Source organism: Mustela nigripes, chromosome 2 (genome assembly GCF_022355385.1).
Source record: "Mustela nigripes isolate SB6536 chromosome 2, MUSNIG.SB6536, whole genome shotgun sequence".
NCBI classification, from domain to species: domain Eukaryota; kingdom Metazoa; phylum Chordata; class Mammalia; order Carnivora; family Mustelidae; genus Mustela; species Mustela nigripes.
This window is the reverse complement of record NC_081558.1, coordinates 158,318,693-158,342,178: the sequence shown is the minus strand read 5'-3', so window position 1 is coordinate 158,342,178 and position 23,486 is coordinate 158,318,693. Positions and strand designations below refer to the sequence as shown.

General features: G+C 35.7%; 1 protein-coding gene across 16 annotated transcripts in view; it reads right to left on the bottom strand.

The window, feature by feature from the left end:
- The window catches only part of ZBTB20 (zinc finger and BTB domain containing 20), an 805,287-nt gene that overhangs the window by 447,272 nt on the left and 334,529 nt on the right, over positions 1 to 23,486 (bottom strand). The window contains exon 7 of one of the 16 annotated variants that reach the window (XM_059391915.1): positions 7,904 to 8,058. The exons of the other annotated variants lie outside the window; for them this stretch is intronic. The gene's annotated coding sequence lies outside the window, so the exon portion shown is untranslated. The remainder of the gene's footprint in view (positions 1 to 7,903; positions 8,059 to 23,486) is intronic. 16 annotated transcript variants of the gene reach the window in all.

Sequence of the window (23,486 nt, the reverse complement as noted above, 5' to 3'; positions counted from 1 at the left end):
AGGGGCAGCTTAGCAGGCTGCATATATCTTCTGATGTTGTGGGAACATGAGAGAACACTCTCAGAAAAAAGGGAAGGTGCTAACTCTCTGATAAGCCAATGCCCCACTTATATGCCTCATAGTATCTTATGCATGTCTCAAAGCAATTAACCTCTACTATGTAATTATCTGTTTGCATTTTTATCTTCGATTATATAGTGATCTACTTGAGGACAAAAATTGTTCCATTTAATTTTGTTCAATAGTTGCTTAGTAAAATATCCACTGAATGAATAACTTAACTAGTTAATTAACTAGTTAATACTATAACAGGAGAGCTAAGGCTCTCACAGGTACTCCTACTCAATGGAGGAAGGGTTGAGGTAGAAGTGACTGGCCATTATGGATTCCTGACCTCTGTGCTAGAGACAAATGCTCTCAGTAAGCATAAAATACATATGAAGTTTAAACTTCTATAAGTTTTGTAAGATTTTTTAATGATAACTTTCTTCTTTAAAAATTTCACAAATATTTGAGAATCTACTCTGTAGCACCTTACAAGGCATAGGAACTGGCATACATAGGAGCAACTTGCAGTACAAATACAATTTGACTGTCAAGCCATGGCAAATGTCTGAAAATAAATTCAGGAGAAGAGTCCTAGATAATGTGTTGTGGTAGATCAAAGAATTAGTAACTATTTATAGCTAGAAAAATCAAGATAATTTTAGTATGGGGGCTATATTTGAGCTCAATCTTATCATAATAATTAATCTAAACTTGTGAAAATAGAACATTACCCCCTTACTCTGGAAACTGAATGAGGCACAGATACATGTGAAAGTATCTGCGAATGAATGATACAAACATTAAAAGCATTCCAAACTCAAAGTATCAATGTATATGGAAAGCTGGCTATTAGTTGATATATATGTCTCTGTAATGGCAATCAGCCCAGTAAATGAAATAGTAATAATGCCCCTTAGAAAATTAATCCATTAATGAATACATCCATTCATTCTTTCAACCTAATATGAGGACCTACTGCATATCAAATTTTGAACTATGCTGAGTACACTGGATATCATGGTGGTTAAGACAGAATAGGCTCTCTGCCCAAGCAGTACATTCAGACAATAAATTAATAATTACGATATGATACAGTCGATATTAGGCAAAGAACTGGATATTACAGGAAAACATACTGCAAACTATTTAGATTTTAACTCATTCCAGAAATATGGCAGAACTTTATTTGGGCAAATATAAAGTGCTAGTGGTTTTTATTGACCTTGGATTTCATCTGATTTGGTGTTGCTTATCTACAGAGTAGACTGCCATATGTGGGTCTTAAACACTATTTGCTATTCAAAATCTCATACTTTGAACACCTATCTAATTATGGATACATCAAGCAAAAATACATCTCTTCAAGACTAAGCATGGCAGCATTTTCCCTACCTTGGTGTTTATTTTTCCCTTAAGGTACATCTTTCATTACAAATGACAGCAAACCTCAAGAAGATGATGGTGACAATGTATGAAACAGAAAAAAAATACGCTCTCTTTTGTGAGATTATATCGATAGGCCTAAGAAAAGTAACATCTTGTTTGGACTGTTAAGTTGAACAAACACAACACAGGAGTCAGAGGAAGCAATTATAGGCAATACTAATTCTTACTACATAAACCTCATCAAAGATGTGAGTTGGTCTCTTTGTTTGTGATTCTTCTTCAAATCCAAGTTATAACCTATACCTTTTAACAAAAATTTCCCCTCAAATTATCATCCATACAATGGGTCTGTATTAGGAATCAAAACTCAAGATTTATCAAAGTAGACAACATGTGGTCCTTTTTCATTTCAACCTTAGAGAGGAAGAAAACTGCCTTTTTTTTTTTTTTTTCATGAAAAAGTATACTTAACTAGACCTGCCATGGGTTGGGGGACTAATAGGGTAAAATACTAAATGATTGAATATGTAGGGCATTTATCTCACTGGATTTCATCTAGTTCAGCATCATGGCTTTGTAGTCTAAGCACTAGATGAAAAGTGTCAATAAGCTGGGCAAATAATGTTTTATGTGAATAGAATAGAAAAGAATGAATAGAAGTACAACACTTCACCATTGCACAGAATATAATTAAATATGATTATTTTTTAAAAAGGGAAGAACAACAACAGCCGGCCCTCTGCCCCATCATTGAAAGAAATGTGACCAGTTCAAGTGGTCTTAAATATGGTGAAAATGTCCATAGGATCTCATGGGATGAGGGAGCAAAAAAGTCTCACTCACATTTGTTGGGCTCAGGGTCGATGTGCTTTGTGGCTGTCATTTAACTGCTCTGTATTTAAATTTTCTGATCAATCCTATACATTATGTATTCATGTTTGTATTTTAGAAGTTCATAATTTTTTGGATTAACTTGTGGAGCTATTGTAAAGGATGAACAAATCATGCTGCAAGAATGAGAATGTGAATAAATGCCAATTCTTCCCCAGATGGAAGATGGAATATGCTTACTCTCTTCTAAGAAAATGAAAGATAGGATCAGAAGTGTATTAGTCCCTTCCTTTAAGGATCATCTACTAATTAAATACATTGACACTGATTGTCACAATAACAATTACTGAGCAATAACCATGTAAGGCACTACTGCAATCATTTCACATATATCATCTCATTTCATGATCACAACAACACTATATTACAGATAAGGAAACTGAGGCAAAGAGAAGTTAAGCAATTTGCTGATGATCAACAGGCTAGTTATGAAGTGGAATTAGGAAACAAAGCAGACATTCCAGAGTCCTTACAATATTAGAATATTCAGACCCAAAGAGTTGAAAGGGGTCTAATTAATACTTTGGGAACATAATTGAACTTCTCAGGGCTTTAGGTCCTTCATCTACAATAGGGGTGGATGCATGTTTTCTATAAAGAGCCAGAGCATAAATATTTTAGACTCTGTGGGTCAAGAGGCAAAATTAGGAATGTTCTATTATATTGGTACTTATATAACAAGTAAGAAAGCAAATCACATTATATTTTTAAAATAAAATTATTTCATTTAAAAATCACATTGTTATTTTAACAAAATTTAAAATATAATAATAAAGTACATACATATTTTTTGCCATTCAGGTCTACTAGTGATAATAGAATTGTTTTTCAAAGGATATCATTTTGCGTAATCAGGGTTCAAAAACAGTGTCCCCAGCAGAAGATCACTTGCAAATGTTCATTTGCAAAAACCATTCCTACCTCATAGGCCATACACAAACAAGCAACAAACTGGATTTGGCTCATGGGCCCCAGCTTACCAACTCCTGGTCTAGAAAACAAAGTCACCGTACTGTATTTCTCCAAACTCTTCCAAGTTCAAGATTTTACAATACTGTCTTACTTTAAGGGCATCATAATTTTGACTTTCAGTGCCTTCAGTACATTTCTGATAAAAAGTAAAATCTATAAATCCTATCTATACTTTATATGTTCTGGTAATTAATTGGATAGATGAATGCAACTGTAGCATCAATACTTGTATCTGCCTTACAGATTATTATTGTCTTAATTTTATCAGGATAATTTAGATTTCACTGCATTTTCACAGCCCCTGTCATTACAGAAAAATAAGTTTTCTGTTGAAAAGGCTTTTGAGTGGTATGTTAGAGGCAGAGAGAAATTCAGCTTAGCCTTACAGAGAAATAAGAAAAGAGTAAATACAACATACAGATAGTTTCCCTACTGCAGGGAATCTCCATATGTTTTAATTCTGTGTTTCTATACTAATATTTGGTATCTTAAGCTAATAATCTAAATTCATACTTCAAATGAATTGGTGTTGGATTTGTGAACTGTGGTTGTTATATTGTTTTATTATTATGTTGTTGTTTTGGTATTGCTATTACTATTATTATTGAAATTCCTTAGGCTAGTCACATGAACTTCCCAAGAAGCTTCTAGGCTCCTTGTCAGTTTTCATAGAAGGTAGTATAAACAGATGGCCTCCAGCATACACAGAATCTTTTCAACACAAACCAAAAGAAGTAAATTTCTTGCCCTTACTTAAAGCAAAAATATCAAGAACTTATTTTCACACGTTCATTTAGTCTCAACTGCATATTTAAAAAAATTAAAAAGAAGGCACTTGGGTGGCTCAGTCTATTAAGCCTCTGCCTTTGGCTAAGGTCATGATCCCAGGGTCCTGGAATGGAGCCCCAGGTCAGGCACCCTGTTTAGCGGGGACCCTGATTTTCCCTCTTCCTCTGCCTCCCTGTTCCTGCTCTCTCTCTCTATCTCAAATAAATAAATAAAATCTTTAAAAAAAATTAAAAAGTCTATTTACAATACTTGAGGTCAAATGTCACATAATTTGTTAATCATTGAAGGTGTAACTGAGCACTTCTGTAATAATCAAAATAACAGAAAATTAACAATTCTGGAAGACTTACTACAAACTTATATTTGAAGTAAGTTTCTGGTGTCTGGTTCCTGACTGAGTTGAAAATCTAAAAAATGGTGCTATTATGCAAATTTTTTGATGGTCCTAAATAAGGTTGGTCCTGCCAAAGCTGCTAAGTGTTCAAAAGCTTCACTTACTTTAAATTGTATTTTGTATTTTCCCTAAATACTACAGTTTATTTTCCTAATGAATCAACAAATCAATTAATGCTATTTTGTATATACTTCCTAATGGCTCTTCCAAGGCAACATTTTTAATTTTGAGAGGGGCTTTTTTAATATAAAAAACTTTTATTTGAAATTAGTGAAAACAATCCCTCCTCCCATAAACATACAAAAGATAAAGTTTTAAAAAATTATGAACAATTCCACCACTTAAAAATAAATTTTAACAAGAAGCAGAAGAATCTCGCTCTGTACCTTCAATCCTTCTCAGTCACCACTTAAGATAACCAGTTTGGAGTAAGTTCTTCCTGTATCTTTCAGACAGTTGTATTTCACTCTGCATCAAGGCTGATAAGAAAATTACCTATATTAACCTGCAACTTCCTATTTAAACTTAAAATACATTATGCAAATCTCTTTAGAGCAGTATATATGGATCTATTTTATGCTTTATAATAGTTTGATATAGTTTAATATAACAATGTTTTCTGTATTTATCTTTTGACAGAAATCAAGTATGCTTTGAAAGTTTGCTATTATGAATAAAGCTGCAATGAAAACTGTTATGTATGTGCAAGTATTTCTTAAGGAAAGATTATTACAAGTGGGTTACTGGGCCTTAAGACATATTCCTTTGAGAAACTTTTTTTTTGACAGTGGATTCTTTAAACATTTAAAACACCAAGCAATTTTGTTAATAAAATAATGACCGTGATTTAGTACCTAACATTCTAGGCAGTATGACATGCCCTTTAAGTGCATCAATACATTTCAGTATGTGAAGTTTATTACATACAGAAATTCTACTAGTTGAATTCTGAAGGACCTTAATTGTCACACTTTGGACTTGGATTGCTCCTCTACAAGCAATGAGGAGTCTGAAGATTTCTGAGTAAAAGATTGGTCCATTTTCTTCACTCAGAATTGATCACTTCTAGGAAGGAAAAAGAGGAAAGAGACCCCTCTGGCTGGAGGAGACATATTAAATAATATCTGGTGAGCCTGGGACTAGAAAGTAAAGACCAACCTTTGCAAAGGGCTAACATGAAAAAGGCTTAACACAGATCCAACTTCTTCTGTATTGAAATCTAAAACAAAACGGAAGCCTTAGCAGGAAAAAGAATATCCCTTCAAGTATTATCTGTCAGATAGACAATGGGACGTTGCTTAGAGCAAGAGAAGATTCAGAACATGCTTTCTCATCCTGCCTGTTGTTTCCAATGGACCCCAGATGGTCACTATTAAATTGAAGAAGGTGGGGATGAGGAGAGCACAGGGTCTGTTTAAAAATAAACAGAGCTTTCAGGCTTAAAAACTATGCTTTCTTGAGAGTTTCTGTTGTGATTACTCACATACAGAAGTTACCTGAAACAAAGGACCAGACCAACTACGTTTTTGAAGAAACTGTATTGCCAAATAAAAATAAGGAAAAATAAAGAAATAAGGGGAAAAAAAAGAGATATAGCATAACTGGAGCAGGCTTCTTCTAGCAGGGTGGTGATGCTCACCAGAGGTGGGGAGAAAAATTAAGATCTTTTACTAAATCAAGATCTCTTACTAAATTTAAGATACCTGGTGGGCCATCTAATTGAAGACAGTAAGTAAAAGACAGTAAGTTGCTTTTATATCTGGAGCCCAGGTGATAGGTTAAGGTCAGATTTAAGATAAATATCTGATATCATCACCATATAAAGAGTATTTAAAGCTACTAAACTGGATGAGTTCATCTGGGTGTATAATAGAGAAGAGGAGATCTAACACAAGAGATTGACAAATCAGTAAGGTAGGAGGGAAGTCAGAGAGTGTGAAGACATAGAAGCCAAGGGTAGATATTATTACACACACACACACACACACACACACACACACACAACCTGCTCACAAAAGTATTAGATCATTTTGAAATGCTTCTGACAGGTTGAATAAGATGAGAATAGGTCTCTATATCAGGGTACAGGCAATGTCCTCCAGCAAGAAATAAGAAGCAAATTAGTTAATTATGCTACATGATGTTATAAAGTAAATATTTGTTAAGAACAATAAAAATGTTGCCTTTCTTGTCATCATTGGTAGCTAGATGTAAGTCCTGGAAAGACACAATGCTAGTTTTTAATTTTTAACCTAGAGAGAATTTTATGGACAAGGAGATAACTTGGAGAGGGGAAATACCTTGCCCCAGCAACTAAACCACAAAGTGGCAGAACTGGAGATATGATGCAGGTCTTCTAATTCCCAGAACAGGGCTCTTCTCTCTAAAAGATAATGTGTGCTCTTTAACATAAATATGTTTTCATTTTTCCAAAATGTTATTTTAAAGTAGAGACTAAGACCCATTCAACACCTGATATGCTGATCTCGAAGAATTTTATTTCAGGAACCACATTCTCAAATATAATTTGCCTCAACATCAGAAGTACAAACAGAACTGTAATTTGCTTTTTTTCCCCCCAGATTGCCCTTTCCTGTTATATCACATATTATTCACCTAACGGCCAAGATATAGCAAATATTTAAAAAAATGTACTGAATGAGTATAGTAATTTTCTGATACCTTATAGTTAGCATTTATGTGGGTACATACACTATTTTAAGATATGTTAGAATTTAGATGTAAAGAGACAATTTTTTTAGATCTTCAAGAAAAAAATTTCTGAAAAATTAAATGAATGCACTATCATAGGGAAAAATAGCAATTCTGAGAAGAGTAGGGGAAAAGTAACAGTATCAGAAATCTAAAAATAATAGACCTCACTTTCCTGTGAGAAAAAAGTACACAGGAATAGAATATCTCTAAAAATAGGAGTCAGGAAGGATTATGGCTCCGGAATCACATTATCATCTATAGCTTTAAAATATGTAGTCAAAATAAAAAAGTATTTCCACTCCACATCTATTACAATGACTAAGATAATAAAATGACTAAGATAATAAAAATACTGATAATACCAAGTGTTGTCAAGGTTGTGGAGCAACTGGAACTTTTATCCATTTCTGATGGGAATATAAAACAATATAGCCACTTAGTAAAACAGTCTGGCAGTTTCCTACAAAATATACATACATCATCTGAACTAACAAACTGACTCCTGGGTATTTACCTTAGAGAGTGAAAATCCATGTTTGCATAAAATCCTGTACACAAATGTTTATAGCAATTCTATAATAATTGCCCTCCAATGAAAAAAAACCAAACAAACAACTAAATGTTTTTCAGTGGGTGAATGGATAAGCAGTCTAGTACAACCATACAAGGGAATGCTACTCATCAATAAAAAGAAACAAATCGGGGCACCTGGGTGGCTCAGTGGGTTAAGCCGCTGCCTTCGGCTCGGGTCATGATCTCAGGGTCCTGGGATTGAGTCCCGTATCGGGCTCTCTGCTCAGCAGGGAGCCTGCTTCCCTCTCTCTCTCTCTCTGCCTGCCTCTCCGTCTGCTTGTGATTTCTCTCTGTCAAATAAATAATAAAAAATAAAATCTTAAAAAAAAAAAAAACAAATCATTAATACATGCAACAATATGGATGAATCTTAAATGCAATATGCTGAGTGAAAGAATCCAGTCTCAAAAGGTTACATGCTATATGACTCCATTCATGTGAATGACAGTTCTCAGAAACACAAAACTATAGTGGATAAAAAAGGGATCACTGGTTGCAGGAGTTGATGGTTGGGGGAGAGATTACAAGAATAAAGAAGTTCTTTGGAGTAATGCAACAGCTCTATATCCTGACAGTGGTGGCAGCTATAACATTTACACATGTAAATTTATACATGTAATAAAATTCATAGAATTGTAAAGCAAGAAATTTATAAAAATTAACAAAAATGTTCAACATTTTCAGGAGAAAACAAAAGGAAGCAACTGGCTTACATACTGGATTACTGGAAAATAAGGAATATTTAAAAAATACAGACTTATACAAAGCCATGGCTTGTCCTACCAAGAAAATAATTTGGTAAGAGATAGTATTGCTAGTGAAAAAGAAACCTGCAGCTCTCACTCTCCCATCAGTTAACAAAAATGGGAATTCCAGTATAGCTATAAGCATTTAATAATAATCCTACTTATTTAGAATTTAGTCTCTGTAGTTTATTAGTCATTACTGCTTATGAATCAAGGATACTATCAGCACTTGACTATCATACATATGACAGCCCTCAATAGCAAAGTAAACACTATTACTTAAACTAATAAAGTATTATATTTCATAAACCCTAATGAATCTGTGAATAGACTACTCATTTAAAAAAAAAGTTTTATTTATTTAGTTGAGAGAAAGAGGGAGAGAGAGAGCATGAGAAGGGGGAGAGTCAAAAAGAGAAGCAGACCCCCAGCTGAGCAGGGAGACCAAAGTGGGGCTCAATCCTGTCCTGAGCTCAAGGCGGACGCTTAACTGACTGAGCCACCCAGGTGCCCCGGACTACTCATTTCAATTGTGTCTCTGAATCCGGTAACTACAATCCATTTTTACTGAAATATCATGAAAGTTTTAAAATATACATTCCTTTGTTTGTTTGTTTGTTTGTTTTTATTCCTTTTATTTTATTTAGTGGTAACATATATAACATAAAATTTACCATTTTAACCATTTTTAGGTATACAGTTCAGTGGCACTAAGTACATCCACATTGTGCAAACATCACCACCATCCATCCCCAGAATGTTTTAATCTCTCAAAATGAGACTCTGTTCCCATTAAATAGTAACTCCCCACTCTTCTCTCCTTCCAGTCCCTGGTGACTACTTTCTTTGTGTATGAATTTGACTATTCCAGGTACTTCATATAAATGGAATCATCCAGTATGGGCCTTTTTGTGTCTGGCTTATTTCACTCAGCATAATGTCTTCAAGGTTTATCCATGTGGTAGCATGCGTCAGAATGTCATTCATTTTTAAGGTTGAATATTCTGTACAATATTCTGTTGTACTATTCTGTTGTATTTATATGCCACATTGTGCTTATCCATTCACCTGCCAATGGTCACTTGAGTTGTTTCCACCTTGTGAAGATCAAATGTACATCCCTTTGACATTGTAGTCAGCCATCATTTCTCCCCCATAAAACAGACTCAAGGCATATTCTGATAGCCTTAGCAATGCAAGGCATTTCATTTACAATAGTCAGTTTTAAAGAGAACTTTGAAAATTTGGTCAGCTATGCTTAGTTTCTAAATAATTATTGTGGTAATAGCAATTCTATGTTATCAAATATTTGTTCAAGTTTGGTCATTAGCTTAATGTTTGTGTGATATGCATGTCTGTAAGATGTATACAGCTGTATTATGCATAATGTTAAAGCTTATTATTGTCTGGCTAGGAAGGTGGTCATTATCTAGAAAAATGATTTTCTAGAGTGAAGCAGCAGGTTAAACCAAACCTGAATTGGAAAATTTTGAGATGAAATAAGAGTTTCGTCCTTTTAAGGTTGTAATTTGCTGCGAAACTTCACCTTTGACAAATGAAAACAGAATATCTGGGATGGGGCCAATGCATTGTTTTTCTTTTGTGTTTCATTTTTTGCTGTTTTTTGTGTGTGCATTTTTTGTTGTTGTTTTTACTTTATAGATGATTTTAATATGCAGCCAGGATTAGGAATCTCTGAGCTAAAGAAAGAGATTCCAAGTTAGGAAGAGCTAAGAGTAATCAAGTAAAAGCACCTGTAAAAAGTAGTTGGGGCCTGGAGCATCAAAATGAAGGGAAGAGAAATTCAGAATTGTAAATGGCAGAAGAATCACTCAAACAGGGAGAAATTAAGTAGCCTCTTAGGTAAAAACAGAGGAGTAGGAGTGGTGTCAATTATAATAATAATTAACACCTAGGTTCTAAAGAGCTCCAGGACCTAACCTAGAAATTAAGCCATGAAAATGGTCTGAGGAAGTCAGAAGGTGAGAACAAGATAAATAGGTAAATATTTAGAAGAACAGGAGATTATAGAGTTTTGGAAATATCAACTTTCTTGATTGTATGTAGTTTTTATTCCATGTAAATGTTTATAGTAACCGAACTTTATAGGTGTCACATGAAGTCATTTATCATCTAAATACACATTACATTTCTAATCAAAAACATAGTTGGAATATATCCATCGACCTAGCTAACTTCTTCGGGCTTCTCATAGGTGAAGATCAGAGACCTGTTTGTGCTACACTAATCCATTACCAGTAACTAGAAAAGGAGTCATCTCTCTCTTCCCCCAATTATTCCACCAGAGCCTAAGGACTACTTGAGTATTAAGAATGACCAGAACATTACACCACAACAGCAGTCTATTAAAAACTCTCAGCAACAATATTATGTCACTCAAACTTGAGGTGAAATCTCTTCATTATAGGAGGTACCAATATTAAAATTAACATTGATCGAAAGCACAAAACCAAAATGACAAATAAGGAAGGATAGCCCAAGAGCACTTTTCCTTTTCTTGTGTGTGTTTGTTTGTGTGTGTGTATGTGTGTGTGTGTGTGAGAGAGAGAGAGAGAGAGGCATTTTGGAAAATGCAAAGAATGGAAAAGAAATGAATAATGACCTCTCAGAAATGAACACTAACATGTTTTATGTCTTGACTTTTTTTCCACTTAAACATTATATAAGCATCTCTTAGCTCTTTAAAATCTCTTCATAAACACTATGTTTTTCTAAGCACACCTCTATTATCTGACATCTTTCTAGCTAGAGTTACTGTTCTCACCAGACTATTGGGGCACAGGGAGGAGTCATATAACAGATAAGAATTCATATTCTTTGTGTAAATCCCCTAAACTGGAAGCATAGGGTAGAGAAGGGGACCTACACCTTGAGGCAAGCTTTCCATGACCAGCTACTCATTGACTTCTTCAGCTCCCTAAGGTTACGAGCAATAAATATAATTGTGAGCATATTCTAGAGATCTCCTCACACCTGTAAATGGTTTACTCTGAGTCAGCACTCTCTAAATGGAAGGAGAAGACAGCTGGCTGGCTGGACGTGCCAAGTAGAGCCAGCCCACCCAGGGTAGAACCCATGAGGGACCGGGAAAGATTTGTGAAAATGTAAAGAAATAACTGGAGTGTCAAAATACATTTTATTTTACTTTTTCATGCTTCCTAATCTCCTAGCCAATCACCTTCTTCCACTCTCCACACACTCTCATTTTCATTTGGGAGGAGGGACCCTCTCTCTTTGTCTAGCTATCTGCCTGTCTCTCTCTCTCTCTCTCTTTCCCCCTCCCTTCATTCCTCTCTCCCTCTTTCTCTCCATTCCTCCCTCTCTCCTTTTTCATAAAGCCTCTGTCATAACTGGCTACAACATGAAGTAAAGTATGCCTGTGTATCACTACTCATGGTTATCATATTACAACTTTCCTTGTTTTAAATTAAGCTCACGGTGCGTCTGTTCTCTATCTGTAAAAGGTCAGACATTGTCAGGACTTTTCTGTGATGGGATGTAGAATGTACTGACTTGGGGAGCCTGGGGAGCCTAGTGGGTTAAGCCTCTGCCTTCAGCTCAGGTCATGATCCCAGGGTCCTGGGATTGAGCCCCTGCACAGGCTCTCTGCTCAGCAGGGGCCCTGCTTCCCTCTCTCTCTCTGCCTACTTGTGATCTCTCTCTCTCTGTCAAATAAATAAATAAAATTAAAAAAAAAAAAAAAGAAGAAGAAGAAAGAATGTACTAACTCTGGAAAACATGGTCTCTCAGACTGTACAGTCCTCTCCTGCCTTGTTCCAGTTCAGATATACTGCCTAACTCATATGCTCAGGCCTATTTAAGTACATTCTAAATGGGGCCTTTGGTGCATATCTTCAAGCTAAGGCATCAGGGTCTGCCCCTCTGATTACTTAAAACTCCTGTGAAGGGACAACTGGGTGGCTCAATTTGTTAAACCGCTGCCTTTGGCTCAGGTTATGATCCCAGGGTGCTGGGAATCGAGTCCCACATCAGGCTCCTGGCTCATCGGGGAGCCTGCTTCTCTCTCTGTCTCTGCCTGCCACTCGGCCTGGTTGTGCTCTCTCTCTCTGACAAATAAATGAGTAAAATCTTAAAAACAAAACAAACTTGTGAAGTTTCTGTTGGGAATATAGTCCTGAAACCTTAGCTTGCAGAAGTATTTTTTCTTTTCTCTCCTTATTCTTTTCTTCCTTCCTTCCTTCCTTCCTTCACCCCTCCCTCCCTCCATCCCTCCTCTCTCTGTCTCGCTCCCATTCATTCATCCATTCTTGTCCTCCTCAGTGAGTGAAGGAAGCTTGAAAATCTAGTGAGATTATCATCAGAAAGGGAAGAAAAAGACAAACCCAGCAAGAAGTTGGGAGGTGAGCAGAAAAGTTAATTGACCTGGGCCAAGGAGGATTAATGAGAGCTCTTGACAAGGAGAGAGAGGCAGCAGAAACTTCAGGGAAGCTATTATGAGAGATGTATTGTGGATGACAGAAATAGACAAAAAACAAAAACAAAAACAACCAAACCCCCCAAAAAGGTTTTTGGTGAATCTGTAGGTTATATATACAGAGAAACTATACTAAAGAGTCAAATTACTTCTAACAACTTTTGCTTGTTCAACTATTAGTTCTTTGTATATGTTTCCATGTATGAACCTGCATCATGAAAGAGCTCAGCTACACACACACACACACACACACACAGACACATCATACTTATTAACAAGAACTAGTAGCATCATAGAGCTCAGGAAATATTTATTGAGTAAATGAGCCACTCTATTTACAGTATGTGCTTTACTCTGTATTATGGAGGTTGAGGTAATACAATGAAATTTAAAGTTCTGCATGGTGATTATTTTTCTCAGGCTGATTTTCCAAGAAACAAAAGGTAGCAATTTAAAAAATAATTTTATATATTCATTTTCAAACTTATAGATATTCACTATAACTAATGAAACAATAAAAATGTTTAAAGAAAAAATTAATAATCTTCCATCAATCCTTTTTTATTCTCAACCCTGTGAGATGACCATTGTGACCATATATGGTCATAGAACATGCACAATAAACTTATTCATAAATATTTATTACCCTGAAAATTTGTTCTTTTCACTTAATAAACTATGATCATCCTCCCAGATCAATAGCAATAGATATAATTCATTCTTTTTCAAATGGCTGTATAATCTTCAATAATACCTGTCCATACCATATGGTATATATGTAGTCAAATTAATAAATTCAATATCTTTTTCAAAAAAATTTTTATTAAAGTTTTACTAAATTTTCACACAAGATACTCAACTAACACTGAATATCTATCCAGTGCCAGTTTTAATAAATGAGAAAACTAGTAAATTACTCATGGTTCCTTACCTCAAGAAATTCACTCTCTAATAAGGAAAGATAAAACAGTAATTTTTCTTTTTAATTTAAGAGAAACTGCTCAGAGAATTTACAGTAAAAAATGCCTTTAAAATAAACCTTTAGGGACACCTGGGTGGCTCAATGGGTTAAATATCTGCCTTTGGCTCAGGCATGATCCCAAGGTCCTGGTATTGAGTATCACATTGTGCTCCTTGCTCAGCAGGGAAGCCTACTTCTCCCTTTGCCTGCCACACACGACCCCCCTGCCACGCTTGTGCTCTCTTGCACTCTCTCTGACAAATAAATAAATTAATAAACCTTTAAAAAGAATAACTAAAAAATAATAATTTTTTTAATAAAAAGAGTAACATATTACTGGCAATTCATTGTTAGTCATTTCTTCCAATGTATGAAGAGTGCTTAGCAGCAAAAGAGTACCTCCCTATATGGCAACTCAAAAAACAAACTAATTTCTAAGCAGGAAGACCTCAGATAAAGCACGTTACTCTGGAGACCTCAAAGTGATTTATAATTCTGCTAATACTTTTACTGTAATAGTACTACATGATATTTATGAACTTCCTTTATTCCATAGAGCTCTAAATACTTCATATATATCATTTGACTTCTTTGAATAATGTCTGCACAGATTGAGAAAAGTGTCCCCTACAGATAAGGAAAATGAACTTAAAGACAAAACTATTTGACAATGCCTGGATCAAGTCTCCAGATAGTCAGCCCCATGCTCTTCCCTTTCCATTACACTTGGGCCTCCCTCGTGGTAACTGCAATGATAATGTGGATAGTATGATGTAATCAATCAGAAAGTCTCATGAAGCATAAGAGAGTCAGTATTTATTAAAAAACAAGGGTTTTTCATGCAAACTATTTCTTTATCTGCTAAAAGCACTCATGAACAAAGCTGCACTGACAAGTTTTCTGGGTGAATCCAAGTTAACCTACAGAGCATTTAGGCTAGTCGGCCCCTCTCACTTTCCAGTGGTGCAAGAAGATCAGACAGACAGAGCATGAAATGTATAACCCGGGTTTTCAGGGGTTCCTGCCAGCTCTAGTCCAGAGAAGAAAACAGAATTCTGATAGTAACAACACCGGCACTGATAACAATGTTAGACATATATTGATTATTTAATAAAGTCCTATAAGATTCAAGTAAGTTAAACAAAGAATAGTTCAGTAAAATTGTAGCAAAGGTTAAGCAAATTTCATCTGGTCAAGTGCAATTGCAAAAAAGTAAATGACTGTCAAGAATCTTAATCTTTGAGTCCTTATAACTATCATCATGAACAAACTTATTTTCCTATATCTTTGAGGACATTTTATCATAGGAAGTTTATAATTCTGAGAATCTGATACTAACCATTAGATTGAGTTCATTCTGTATTCAATTTCTCATGACCTCCAGAAAGAATGTCAGTTTAGCATGGCCTCTTCCCTTCTCCACTTGACCCAAAGAATAGTGCTTTCACATTGCCATTTGGGATACGTGAAGGAGTGCATTTAGAGCCAATGTGCTGCAACCTGAAGTGAAAATCTCTTTGTGCCTAATTCCCTGGAAATTTACTGTTACAGAGTCACAAGTCTCCTGATTGCTTCTCACCAGTCTTGAAGAGATTAGATAAGCTTCCTTCCTCTTACAAAAGCTTCTCTTCATTTAAAAGTCCTTTGAGAACAAAACATTGAACCAGAATTGGATTTTTAACAAAGTATTATAAGACTGTTGAAAATATTTTTTTTTTCTCCTGATGAGACCCTGCAGTTCAAAAGATGTATTAATGTACTTTCTGATTTAGGGCTACTAGCAACATACTACAAAGTACAAGGATGGGCCAAAGAACAAAGTCCTTTCTGCAAAGTAGGAAAGATGGTTTTCATGGAGTTATTTTAAAAGACTTGAGTGGACCCTTTCACATAGGAAGACTTAGAAGTCAAACTCAAGAAACAGAGAGGATAAAGTAACAGCTGCAGAACCCTAACAGGTAAGCATCACTTCTAATTACCATAAATTTGTTATGTATATTGGTGCCATTCCATACTGACAATTGGTTTTAGAATGATTAAGTGTACTCTCTAGTAATAGAAACTGACCTTCTCAGAAATGAAGGTGTATACATGCAGTGCCACTAAAGTTGACACATAGAAGGAAATTCAGGATCATGTCTGAGTGGGAGCTGCCATTAAAAAAACTGTTTCCAATCTCTTCCTCCTCCCCTTTTTCCCCTTCCTGCCTACCCTCCCAACTTGTCCTCCCTCCCTCTCCCTCTCTCTCTCTCTCTTGCTTTTATCAAGAGTCCACTTCTCATGTAGTCCTCACTGGTCATTAGAAAACAATCTAACAGTTAATAAGTATGTTTGGATTTTCAGTTTTGCACTTTTCCTAGAAGAAGTTAACAATGAGCTCTTTCATTGACCTGTATCTCTAATCAGGCTTCTAAGTCTTCAAATACGTTAGTTTTGAGAAGGAAAATGTAAAACTTCTTCCTTCGTATTGGCCTCATAAATACAGTAATTTTACCTCTTTTACTTTTCAAAGGTATATTCAAGTATGATATAGGCTAGTAGTACCGTTATCTGTGATATGATTGGGGTCTTGGGCACAGACACAGAGTGAATCAAGATAACGTAGAGATGAAAGAGTAATGTCACAGATTTGACCTATCTTCCTAGTTTCTCATTTCTCAAAGAAAGAAACATAGATGGGGCATTATATTTATTTCCAGATAAGGTAATATAACTTAATTATAAAAGCACCTTCTCAACACACTCTCTTACTTATTGGGAAGTCGATGAGAGCTACATTACAATTCTCCTTTGCCAGATAAGGATCTGAGTATGAGGACCATAGAAGACTAACCAACATCCATGAGAAGAGCAGACTTGGGAGGTTGATGGAACAATGGAAACAACGCCTGGGATCAGAAAGATGTGTGTTAGAATTCTGGCTCAGGCTTTTACGAAGATATGTGGGACAATTTCATCTCATTGAACCCTGGTTTTATAAATTTTAAACCGAGGATTAGAACATTGATCTTGAGGTACTGTTGACAGAATTAAATGAGAAGAACTTTATGCAGAGAGGGCACCTGCTAAATCTTCCTTTTCTTCCTAACTTTTATTTCAAAAGTTTGGACTATTATAGAACTAATGACCTATGTGACCACATGAGCTAAGGCGATAACAAAATGCAATAGATAAAACACCAAGCAGCAGATAGTACAGAGTTTGAATCAGTTAGGCCTGGCATCAATACAAATTCACTTACTGGCTTTGCAATCTTGGATGTTACTTAATCTATCTGGAGCTCAGTATTCTCATTATAAAATGGAAACGATTCCTACTTTGCAGAGTGGTTGCTGAGTGTGGTAGCAAGGATTAAAGACAACTTTCACAAAGCATCTGGTACATTAAGTAAACAGATTGTGAGTAATACATATTGTTCAGATTTTTATTAATTAAAGCTTGTCTGTAGACTTATCTCCTGTACTTAATATTCTTTTTTCTACTCAAGACCTTGCAAGGTTTATGGTAGGGGTGTTGATCACTGATTAGCTGGTCTCATGTTAATCTACCTCCTAAGAATTAGGGTTATAGTTCCAGCCCTGACATTAACTATTTAACTGTATGTCTGAAATAAGAATTCTAGGCCTGAATTTTGTTCATCTCTAAAACGAGGAGGCTGGAATAAATAATTCCTAAGTTTCCCTGTTGCTATAATATTTTATGATTCTAGTGTGTTTTTACTGAGTTATAGCAGATAGATCTTCATATCTTTAGAGTTTAACCTACTTCTCTATGGTTTAATTTTTATATTCCCTCTACTGTATTTCTTTTTCCTTTTTTCTTCTCTCTCTTTTTTTTTCTTTGACGAAAGGGGATAATTTCTATCATTTTGCAAACAAACCAATATCTCCTTTCTGACTTAGTGGTAATTCCATGATATTAATGCATCATACTTTAAATTAATCTGCATTGTTTTTAATCCTGAAATTCAGTAATAATGAAGAGAGTAATAATGAGGATAATGATGATTCATTTGGAGGCTTTCTGTGCCTCCAGGCCCCTGGTCATTGCACATGATAAAATACACCGCAATTAAAAATCAGATCAAGGTTTAATATGTTAAAAATATATCCTAGGAGTAAAACACATTTTTGGTATTCATTCCTACATTGAGCAATGAGCACTTAAAAATAAACAAAAATAATAGATTCATTAACCAACAACATAATCTTAATAATTATTAACTAGAAAGGAAATAAAATTAACTTGACCTTATCTTAGAAGGTTGTTGGGAATCTGCTTTGGTTTATGTAGATGGGAAATATGTTGTGAACTATTAGACCTCAGTTTCAGAAATCCAAACCGCCCTCAAACTTAGAAGTGAACCTTTGGCAAAGATTTAAAGTAAATGTGTAGTTGCTCTGAGCTGGTATATATTATTTAACTTTGAATTATTTTCATCTTTTTCTATTCATCTTTTACACACACACACACATCTATTATGTGTTTTTCCAATGATTCAAAATAAAATCCAATTCATCACCCTGCTACTCCTCTGACATCACTTCCAATTAGTCCCCTCCTTTGTTTACTTTCCTCTAGCCACTCTGGAATCCTTTTATTTCCTTGAATACACAAAGCTTGTCTTTGCCTCAGAGCACTGTCCATGCTATTTTGGTCTGGAGCTTTCTCTTCCTACATGTTCCTATCCCCACCCCAAATTCTTCACTTGCCTGATTCTTCCTATCAACTTAAATTACACTTTCTATGATAATTCTTTCCTCACTACTCAGTGGATAGTATAATAGATTTTCCCCATGCATTACTGTCTTGCATATCTATTAGCTCTTTTCATGGACTATAATTTGTAATTTTGTAATTATTTGTTTACTTATTTAACGTCTGATTCCCTTAGGACACTGTAAGTTCCATGCGAGCCTGAAGGACCATTTCTATATTCCCCAGATTAACCATGGATGGGTAATGAATTAGTGATTCTACTGTGGTAAGTTTTGTAGAGTTTAGAAATGTTAGTTAAATATGGACTCTATTCCCAAAGAATTTATTATCTAGTAAAGAGATAAAGTCTGCACATAAATATCATTAAAAATATAGAAAGTAATTCAAGTCTCAAAAAAAGTGTAGACAAATGCTACATTAGTTTCACAGCCTATTGTGACAAATTACTAAAAACTTGTTGACTTAACAGAAATATATTCTCTCACAATTTTGAAGGATAGAAGTCCAAAATCAAATTGTCAGCAGAGCCAGTACAGGTAAAAAGTGGGTTTGGTAAGCAGGGGAGCATGGATTATTTCTGGGTGGGTCAAAGAGGGAAGGTTTCATGGAATTAATAGCATTTAAAATAGACCTGGAAGGATGGGTTAGATTTGCATATGGAAAAACAGAATAATGGAATTCCAGATGGCAGGAACAATATTAATAAGGGAGGCTGGTGGTGGTGGTGAGGAAATTTGGCCTGAGTGTTTGGTATATCAAACCATAAGAATAAGTCAGAAATTTGGTTAGAATTAGATTTTAGATGGTCATAAACACAGGCTAGAAATCGGTAATTAATCTAGAATTACTAAAGTTTTGTCTGAACAAAGTGATATAATCTTAGGACTCCTGCTTCAGGAAACCTAATGAGGCAGCAGTGTTTAGGATGAACTGGTCTCCCTTCCCCCTGTCTTCCTCAATTAGGAGATTATTGCAAGCAAGTGGACATGAAAACCTAAGACAAAGGTACCAAGGAAGGAGAATGAACAATACCTGGCCACTTATTGGACACCTGAGGGGCGGGGGGAAAGCAAGAATGATATATTTTGAGTTGGGATCACCTGGACAATTGAGATGAAGAAAATTAGTATTGTCAAAAGGGGGATGATTAATTTTCACTAGGAGGATAAATTCAATTTTGATGTACTGACTTGGAAAAAAACAGTGTGATAGCTATTTGAAGATTTAAATAAGAACATTAGAAATACAAGACTGGAATTTGGGAGAGATATCAGGACTAGAGATATAAATGTGTGAGTTATCATTTGTGTAATAACTGAAGTCATACAACCTTGGAAAGCTGTGTCAGATGATGGGAAAGGTACGTATATGGAGTGACACACCTATTCATATTCTATCTTTTACATTCACCTGTTCTATGACCTGGGGCAAACTGCTTAATCCCTCCACAAAGAGGGAGAAAATGATATTATCCCTGAGTTGGGATTATGTGAGTATTTAAAAGACCAATCTTCTTGATATATGCTTTCATATTTTGGTGGCACAATTCCCAGTAAGAAATATATTTATTTTGCAATCCATTATCTTAAAAATATGTAACACACTCTTTTTATGAATTTCTCCCTTTGATACTATTTCATTAAAAGCATATTGACTGTGATCCTTTAAACTGATTCCATGACCTATGAATGGTTCTCAACCCACACTTTGGAAAACACTGGCTCCAACTAGCAACCTATCCTCAGATCACACCATTACTATTCACTGTTCCCTCAACTTTCATTTTCATTAATTCCTCTAATTGGGCTACTGTTAAGTATCAGATAATTTTTTGATGGTCCAAAGGAAATGATAAATATTTGCTTACTCTGCTGTACCCATTCAACATAACTGTCTTTAACTGTATTTATTGCCCAAACAGATTATGAACTCCTTGATGACAGGAAGTATGCATTATTTACCCTGGTAAAAAGATTGTTTATAAGAGGCACAGAATAAGTTTTAATTTATTGTTAAAGAGAAAAAAAGTTCTGAGGAGATAATCTTGTTGGGCACCTACATCCAAGTCCCGGCGCTGGCATCCTCATGCTTCAATTCTTCCTTCTCTATATGCTAAAGCTTCCATGGAATTTTTAAAGGCAGAACACCATCTCCTCTTCTGGGCACAAAGACATAACCACTAATATTTTGTACATAGAAACTTGACCTTCTTCACAGTGGGGATGGGAAGGTTGGGAGGGTATAAAATAAATTTGAGGAAGTAACTAAGATATATCCAGGAGTTAGCTCTGGGTAAAATAATAGAAAAGTTCCTACGCTGGTCTCCTCGGATTGCTAAATGACAGAATCCAATAAAGGCAACCTGAAATAAATTACTAGGGCAAGTAATTCATTTTAAATTATTAAAGTTTATTTCATTTTTTTTTCAGACACTAAAAACTTTTCTCTGACAGAAATGACCTCTGGCAACAGTGACATTCTGACACCATGCGTGATGCACACTCTTGGGAAGTCTGAATTCCATGTCACAATGGCTCTGTTCAGATTACTGGTTTTATCGTGCCTGTAAGCACAATTAAACTACTGAAGTTTTTAATGGTCTTCTGTCTACTTTGTAAATTGTCATAAAGAATATTAAGTCAACCAAATAAATTTGCTTCTGTGTAACTCATTACACAAGAGGCATGATATCAAAATGTACATTAAAAATGAAAACAACAACAACCTTTTTAAGATAACAATGAATATTTCCAGAATACTCCTTATGTATTAATTTTGGGCTAGTCTGTGGAGGAGACTATAGCTCCATGGGTCTCATAAAATAAGCCTAAGGCAATTTGTTCCTCAGAAAACACTGCTCAAACACTGCTCAGACCTTTCCCACAGAGTAAAGACCAAAGCCCCAGAGTCTAAATTCAGGTCTATTCTCAAGCCTAGATGACTAAAGGATGATCTGCATTGGTGGTCATTATGGCTTGGGTAACTTGCATACCTTCCCCTGGGCCTCAATATAGTTATTTCAAAATTAAGATTATTAGGACTTCTGCTTCTTTTTTTTTTTTTAAGATTTTATTTACTTATTTGACAGCGAGAGATCACAAGTAGGCAGAGAGGCAGGCAGAGAGAGAGGAAGGGAAGCAGGCTCCCTGAGATCATGACCTGAGCCAAAGGCAGCGGCTTAACCCACTGAGCCACCCAGGCGCCCAGGACTTCTGCTTCTTACAGCTTTTGTACCTATAATGTTTGATGAAGCTCTACCCTTAAATCCTTTCACCTCAATTTTGTAATCTTAAAAAATATGAAATGTGTTTATAAAGTTCTTTGATATCCTTAAATGTTATTCAACATGATAACAGTACAATTCACTAAGCCTAAATTTTATCATTTTAGTTTTGCCTCAGAGGCCACGTTTTATGAAAGCTTTAATTTGCATCAGCTGTAGCTGATTTAATAAAAATGAAGGTACCCCTTTTGGAAATAAATTAAAATTGGTGGGGGAGGGCAGAGAACTTTATGCAAAGAACAAACAAACAACAAAACAAAACAAAAAATCACCAGGAAGCTAAATGTTGAAGGGGTCAGAAGGGGTCAAATCATTTTGAGTTCTGAAGAATATTGTGGTCCTATTATGCTGAGAAACTGAGAAACTGGTCCTGGTTTTTTATGCGCCTGTTGAAGCTTCTAATGATGACTTCCCCAGGTTAACTGCCCAGATACCTATCATACCACATGCCTCTATGTGCCTCTTTCCTTCAAGCACAATTCACTGCATGGCAATTAAACCAACAGGTGAAGAGCCCATCCTGGAGTCAGGTAGGTTTATCTCTGGAGACAACTCCAAAGTATGGGATCTAAGACACGCAAATTAAATGGAAAACTATTGGAGATGATTTCACGGAGAAAAGGATATGATATGACTAGGCCCTCCTCATCATGGTGATGAAAAAGAAGTGTAAAGTCAATTAGGAGAAATACTAAGAGATGGACGCCTAATGTGATATGCTGGACAGTTGGTTTGCTTTGACAAATTCCTTTAAAATTGTCTTTCTGGGGAGCCTGGGTAGCTCAGTGGGTTAAGCCTCTGCCTTCAGCTCAGGCCATGATCTCAGGGTTCTGGGATTGAGGTCTGCACCGGGCTCTCTGCTCAGCAAGGAGTCCGCTTCCCCCACTCTCTCTGCCTGCCTCTCTGCCTATTGTGATCTCTGGGTCAATTAAATAAAAAAAATTTAAAAAAAATTTTAAAAAATAAAATAAAATTGTCTTTCTGACTGTCAAAAACTTTATTCAACCCCTCTTCACAATATATATTCTCTGACAAAATAAATCCTAAAGTTTATTAACACATTTTGTAATTGTATTAATAACAGTAACCATCTCTTCATTACTATTATTATGCTAAGCACTGGAGATTAAAAAAAAACAAGTCAGATGGGCGTCTGGGTGGCTCAGTGGATTAAAGCCTCTGCCTTCAGCTCAGGTCATGATCTCAGGGTCCTGGGATGGAGCCCCAGCATCAAGCTCTCTGCTCAGCGGGGAGCCTGCTTCCTCCTCTCTCTCTGCCTGCCTCTGCCTATTTGTGATCTCTGTCTGTCAAATAAGCAAATAAAATCTTTAATAAAAAAAAATGAGTAAGAAACAGACCCTGCTTTTGGAGACCTTTGAACTGTTGTAGTTATGACAAAAGCAACAATAAACGTCATTTATTCCCTCATACCAGTCAAGCACTGTGCTCAGTGAGCACCATGAATAAGCTCCCTTTCCATTTATCAGATACACTGATGGTGAGGTGATTTTGCTCTATCCATGCATCATCTCTCTCCTCCCACCAAAAAATGG